This window comes from Hypomesus nipponensis, chromosome 11 (genome assembly GCF_054491055.1).
Source record: "Hypomesus nipponensis isolate SF chromosome 11, ASM5449105v1, whole genome shotgun sequence".
Classification (NCBI taxonomy): Eukaryota; Metazoa; Chordata; class Actinopteri; order Osmeriformes; family Osmeridae; genus Hypomesus; species Hypomesus nipponensis.
This window is the reverse complement of record NC_140371.1, coordinates 18,191,867-18,199,050: the sequence shown is the minus strand read 5'-3', so window position 1 is coordinate 18,199,050 and position 7,184 is coordinate 18,191,867.

The following is a 7,184-nucleotide window of genomic DNA, read 5'->3' as shown; positions in this document are numbered from 1 at the left end:
GACTCCAAAGTGTTCTTTATTAGCCGTATGTACACTGACACACCTTGATGTGAAAGTCATTTCTGAGAAACCCACAGGGAAAAACACTGAAGGTTGACACATTTGTGGTTTACAGTAAAAATATACGTAAAAATAAAAAGAAGATTTGGTCACAGCTTCTATCAACATTTCGAAAATGTGGAGGGGAAATAGAACTACCCCCATCTAACTCACCAACCATGTGAAGATAGAGAATGAGATATTATCTCAGCTAATCAGGAGAACATGGAAAGTACGGTAACTTCCACAACCTGGAACAAACAGGCTTAGATAATTACACACCCCTCACTGACAAACAGCCAGTCCCTACTACTACTCTCATGTGACTCAGTCCAGAATAGGATGGCTTCCTGCTTCAGCGGCACTGTTTAATGTTAACCCCTTCACTGTTTTACATGACGAAATGTACGAATCATATCAAGATGACTGTGAGAACCACCAGTCACATTTTCTTTCAAATCCAAAACACATCGCATGTAAACTTTGGGTTTGCATTATTCTCAAACTCATAGTCTAACTCTACTGTACCCGACTGTACTCCAGCCAAAAGGCAGCTATGTCAGGATACTGTGGTCATACACCCCTGTCTGATCTCTTCCTCTATTGAGTGCAGGGAGTCCTTTCATACTCTGTTCTGTTCCCCACCACACACAGAGACTCATGCGAACACATAAAAAGACATGTTGACAGAGCCATGCACATTTCCGTACCAAACTTGCACAACCTTGTAGGTCAGAAATGAGGAAGCCTAAAGACACTCCTGAAGAGCGTTTCCCCCCTCTTCCCCTTCAGGGCCTCTTCTTCAGCCGCCCACTCTGGTTCTCACCCGTCACCCACCTCAGCTGACACCCAGGCCAGTTGTAAATCATGTTGTTAGCAGACATCCAGTCACTATGGCCCACGTTTGAAGCGGATGCCTTCTGTGGGTTTGGAGGTGTTGGGAGGTCCAGCTGTACAGAAGCACATCGGTTGCTGGTAAGCCAGACTAGAAGGTGCACTTTTTGTGGGGTATGCTTTGGGGGAATGTAGGGCTTATGGATGATAGCATGACACTGATTTAATTGAATGATTATATGAACACAAATCTGCTTAGCAGACCAGTGGGAGGTTTGGGATGTTTTGAGAAGAGCATGACCTTTTTGTATCTGTTTCCAATGTAATGGAACCACACAAAAATACAAACCTATACCCTTTTATGACCTAACGAATGTGGACACCTGACCCTCACACACACAAGCTTGTTGGGTATCCTGTTCCCATAAACCGAGGGCATTCATGTGTTGTTTCCCCCCTGACCACCCCTCACCCCACCTCTATTCTGCAAGCCAGGTCTTATCATCCCACCTCAGTGCTCAACCACCCTGATGCTCTTGTGGCTGAATGGAAATAAATCCTGCATTAATGTTCCAATGTCAAAATTATTTGAAAGCCTTCGCAGAAAATGAAGGCAGATATACAAACAAAGTGGGAAGCAACTTCATATTGATACCCATGATTTTGGAATGAGAGGTTCAACAAGCAGGTGTCCTTATACTGAACGTTGTCCACATACTATGGGTCATATTGTTTATAACTGTGCAGTATCTATGGAGCCCTTTCTAGGACTCCACGACTTCACGTCTGCCTTATTTTTGGATATCTGTCTGGTTTATCCCCTTATTGTTCTTTTTTTGAGGTAGGCAAGGCTAGGCTACTGAAAATAAAAAGACATGTTGCAATAAGGTAAAATAGGAAGTTCTGACATCAACAGAGCAGAACTACGTCAGAAAAGGGCAAAACCATATCGACCACCGTCTAACAGTTCAAACCGCGACTTTACCATAACATGAATCCCTTTCCAAATTATTACATGAAGATTAAGGTTTAATATGCAACAAGTCTGTCAAACCGAAAAGTACTACTGTAGGTAGCTTACAGCTAAATATAACCAGCATTGCAAATTCACATGGTACAACGAGAAGTAGACCTACGGCTTAAAACGGCAGCTAACTGCAGGCCTTCACCGGACACCAAGATATCATGTAAAGCTGATCCAAAGAAGCGTGGTCACTTTCATTTAGTATAAATAGATGCATGCTCTTAAAGGCTTTTTCTCAAGAATTTCAAAATGTAGTCCGTTGTTGCGCAAGGTTGCATGACTCATTTACATGAATTTTTATTTTGTCCTATTTTTAGTAACTTTTTATTTTTGTACTTTTTTTGTAACTTTTTATTTTATTTTACATAATCGCATAATGTACACAAATATTATATGCTGTTTTATTAGTTATTTTCCACATACAACGTAAAGTGCTTTTTAATAGTAAATTGCTTATGGACTTCTTAATATTTACGCTTAAGTCGGCACGCCACCATCAAACCTGTCTGTGCAGTTTCCTAGATATTTGTAGAGCTAGCCTCTATTCCCAGTATAGTTAATAAAACAAGATGAAAACAACTTTTCCTCCTTAGAAGATGGTGACCTTCTGACAGGGGATCTAGCATGTATGTGTGCACATCACTGCTGCTTCTCCAGCCTGCATCCTGGCACTCGCTTACAGATACTTGCTTCATGGTTGCATCAGCTTCAAGCAGTAAAAGAGGGTTTGATGAAGAGTAAATGGGGTTGTCTATTAGGAGAGTTCATTCAGAATACATGGCAGTCCACCGTTTCACATCATGAATTAGAGTAAACTATATTTGACATGATAACTTGGACGTGACAAGGTTGACTGAGCAGAACATGCAGCTACAAGTCTTATTTTTGAGGTTAGGAAAGCACTGGGGCAATAGCCAGAGAAGACTAGCTGTTGCATTTAAACTCCAAATGTAATACAAATTCTCACTGAAATAACAATGCAATAAACTTAACATCAAAATAGAATTGTGCTTAAACTTTTATTTGAACAGAAATCTACAGTAAAAACACAATTAAAACCATCCTGGCATGTGCTACTAACTACTAGCAATATTAAACAATCAATATTTTCTTTAATTGACAAATAAAGGTTGTGTTTTAGGATCCCTCCCTATTTTACTGTGACCAGTGATCTTGTCAGTAACTCAGTATTGCTCATTTCAATATATTTAACCAGAGCTTTAATCATGTAAAACAAGTATTGAAATACATAGATAATCTTCACAAAGCACATAAAAGACCTGAGATTATGACCTCTGTGGTTATTGCAGTAACTTCCACCCTGGGTTTGAGAATCAAAGCACATCTTCAAAACAAACAAATGAAATGTTGTTTTACTGTACCTCCTAAGGCAACTGTTGGCAACCTTAAGCTCCAGACAAAGTGCCCTTGAACTTTTTTTCTCATACAACATGAAGGGGTTATGTGAGAAAGAGCTGCACACTATCAAAAAAAAAACATAAACAGGCCCGACTGAACAAAAATTATCTGTATATTTTTTCACAATACAGTGAATTGCTTTTTTAATTCTGCGTGCAATCACACTGTCGTTGGCGCTGTTAACGTTTCTAAAATGTGGTGTGCTGCATAAGAGATATACAATTGGTAACTCTTGAGTCACCAGAGAAGAGTCATGTCTTCACAGTACAGGAACCAGTGCCGAAGTGTCATCCATTTTCAACAGAACGATAACTTGATCTTTTTAACCAGGTCTAGTGACAACAGCACTTGACTGGACTTTATTGGAAAATATGTGTGTCTGTTATACAGGGGAGGAGTACCCCTGCCCCCCCCCGCCCCCCACCCCCGCCCGCCCGCTTTCCTCTTCAAACCTTGGGTACTTTCCTCTAACAGCACAGACCACTCCCAATTTCACCAACTCACCAATCATTGAAGACCATTTGGGATCAGGTGAAGCTCCAGTCCCATAATTGGGCAGTGTACTGAACATACATCACTGTAACAGACATGAGTAATGCTCCGACACGCTCCTCCTCCATTTGTCCTGCTGCTTTTGCACCTCGTGAGAGTGATGATGTTGCTGAGGATGATGATTTGAACTAGTAGTAGTGTTGGTATTTCCATTGTTCATAAGAAGGATCCAGTTTCTGATAAAAACTCATGTAAACATCATAAACTGAAAAAAATAGGAACCTAAAACACCCCAAAACTTCAGTTCCTATTGTTGATGTTATATGGCTGAATGTGACTCAGCATTTTCTCATTTTAAGATGGCTGCCGTCTGCACAGGAAACACTGTCTTCCCATGAATCCTCACATCCGCCTGGGCCAGTAATGATTCACAGATTCTTCTCTCTCCTGTCCGCTCCCCATCTTCAACATTCAATATATTTTTTTTATCACTACTTAACCCTTTTCATGCCAGAACAGATGTTTCCAGTGAGCCGACAACAATACGGAAAGGAATTACATTTGTATTGAATTAAAATAGAAAATAAAATAATTGGATGTAATTGAGAGAATATTCAATATTTCCAGTGTTATTTCTCAGAATGCCAACCATCAGGCCTTGGCAAACTGCTATCTGACCTGCACTTACTACCGTGTTGTCCCTGCCAACACATCCAGGCGTGTGTGTCTGCGTGTGCCACTCAACCATTCCGCAAATCAGCACAGTAATCACTGTTTGGTCCCAAGTTCAGAGATAAAACCCTCTGTGTGATATTGCCAAATGTAAAGCACCATTACTTGTTGTCAAGCTTCATATCAGGAAACCATATCTGAACACTGCGTGTTCTAACTATGGGTGGCTAATTATGACTCAGGGATGAAGTAGAGGTCAGGTTTACAGTTTTACACCTATTGGAGACTGCTGGTACATAGTCTAAGTGTGTGTGTGTGTGGGGGGGGGGGGGGTTGGGGCTGAATGCTTGGTTCTTTAACAGGGTTATCACAGCCAGGCAGACTGTACAGCAAAACTGTGTTTATGCTACTGGACAGAGCAATAAACCGGGGGGGAGGTGTGTGTGAGTGTGTGTGTGTGTGTGAGTGTGCGTGCTGCTTAACATGTCTGGGCGTATTCTTGACTGTCTGTACACTGTTGAGCCGAAGGTCGCCCTGCGGCACTGGCTGACTGGGCTTGCTCACTGAAAGGAAGACAGTTTCAATATTCTCTCAGAATGAATCCGAATCAAAATGGGTTTTTGATTCTGATTCATTGGGTTTTTGGTTCTGGGTTTTTGATTCCGATTCAATATTAAAACTGTCTTCCTCCCTCTCCCTCTCTCTTATCTATCTCTTCCTCCGTCTACTGAAACTGTAGCCTGTGCGGATATGAAGCAACTATAGACAGTCTGCCGCATCGGACTGATGACCTCACCATCTAACTAGGACAGGGCAGAGAGGGATTATGTTTATTAAGGGGCTCTGAGGCTAAGGACTGTGTGACTGGCTGGCTGTCAGTTACTCAGTTCCCATTCTGACGTGAAGTAACATTGTTTTTTTGTGGTTTCTGTGCTGGTTTTTGTACGATCTGATCTTTCCTAACAAAACACTAACCAACACTCAAGGATGGTTAAAAGCCTAGTTCTCTGTAAGGGCATATTGTATAAGAGCGTACGTGTTGTTTTTAACCTGATGGGCAGACACAAAAGAGGAGTGCCCCATATGCATTCCCCCCACAAACACGTAAACAATCACTAAAATAATGTAACACATTTTCTGAGAACCACACATTTTCTGGTTCTGTTGGTTGAACCTGAGCATGGGTTCACATAGGGAAGGCAGAACCACAGACTGTCTCCCCTGGCCGTGACTCACTCCAGCCTTTGTGTTGCAGCTTTCAGTAGCGTGTAAACAGATACTCATCACAACGGGCTTCACGTGTGCTCTGGCTCCTGCACGTCTGTGTGTCTGTGTACTAAAGAGAGGCAGAGTGAACGTATGAGTGTCTCTATGTGTGTGCGTGTGTGTGCGTGCGTGTGTGTGTGTCTGTGTGTGTGTGTCAGTGTGTGTACATGTCACTTATCTCTTGACCTTGGCACACTACAATCATTGTATAACATTGACACATTTCTCCATTGTAACTCAACTGGCAATGTAAAACATAATGTTAAAACAACAAATAACTGTTTCAGGAAAAGGATACTTTGATGTGTCTATCTCAGATTGGTTTCACTTAATATCACTAAGTTCATTGGATTGTAATACACAGTCCTCAGCATATATTGCAAGTAGATTTTTTTAGATAACGTATCTATAGTCTGGAATAGATAATATAACTGCAGGCAGCTGTGTGTGTGTGTGTGTGAGAGAGAGAGAGAGAGAGAGAGAGAGAGAGAGAGTTTGTATGTGGATGAGAGTTTGTATGTGGATGAGAGTTTGTATGTGGATGTCAATTGGGCGGTATAGAGCACACAGACAACTAACGTTTGAAGACAAACATCTTCCCATATTTCTGCCGAGTCACACGAGTTGTGAAAGGGAGTACTCATACACAAATCACTTCTGTGTTTGTCTTCAGTCGTTATATACTGGAAAATAATAACCGCTGGCCTGTCTTTGCGACTCAGCGGCCATAGACCTAACTGTGTGTGGAACGGACCACAGTAAGATGGACCATCGGACATGGATAGAAAGCCCTGGTGGTATGATGGAACAATTTGAGCTAATAATAGGCCTCACTGGTTTAACATACACAGACTAAAAACACAGAGCTTCTCTCTCTCAGGTGACCTTGCAGTTCTCTTTCCTTCTCACTCTCAATACACTGCCTCTAACCTGCTCCACCAGAGATAAAACCTTTATAGCCTGGAATAGACAGATAACTGGAGTCAGCTGCAGGAGTGTGTGTTTGTGTGTGTGTGTGTCTGTCTGTGTGAAGCACATATGTGTTTTCATGTCTGATAACTAACCCTGTCAGTGTGTAGCATGTGGCCCTGAGTGACATCGTAGAAAGGTCTATAGATGATGTGCTTGAGCATCCATGAAGGTGACCTTGGCTTACCTTGTGGTGAACTCTATGACCTGAACCAACCTCCAGCTGTACACAAACCTATTCACCTTGAACCATAACTGGAACCTTCACGACCAGAACTCTTATCAGTGAACTTGACCTGGTGGTCGATAGCACAACCCTAGCTTACTCAAAAACTGCTGATAACATCAAACATGACCCATAATACACTACTCCATCACATATCTTGAGGGATGGGACACAAGTGTAAGAGAGAGTCTGACAGCTTTAAGCTGCAGCTTGAGTGACTACATTATTTTGAAATGGAAGGAT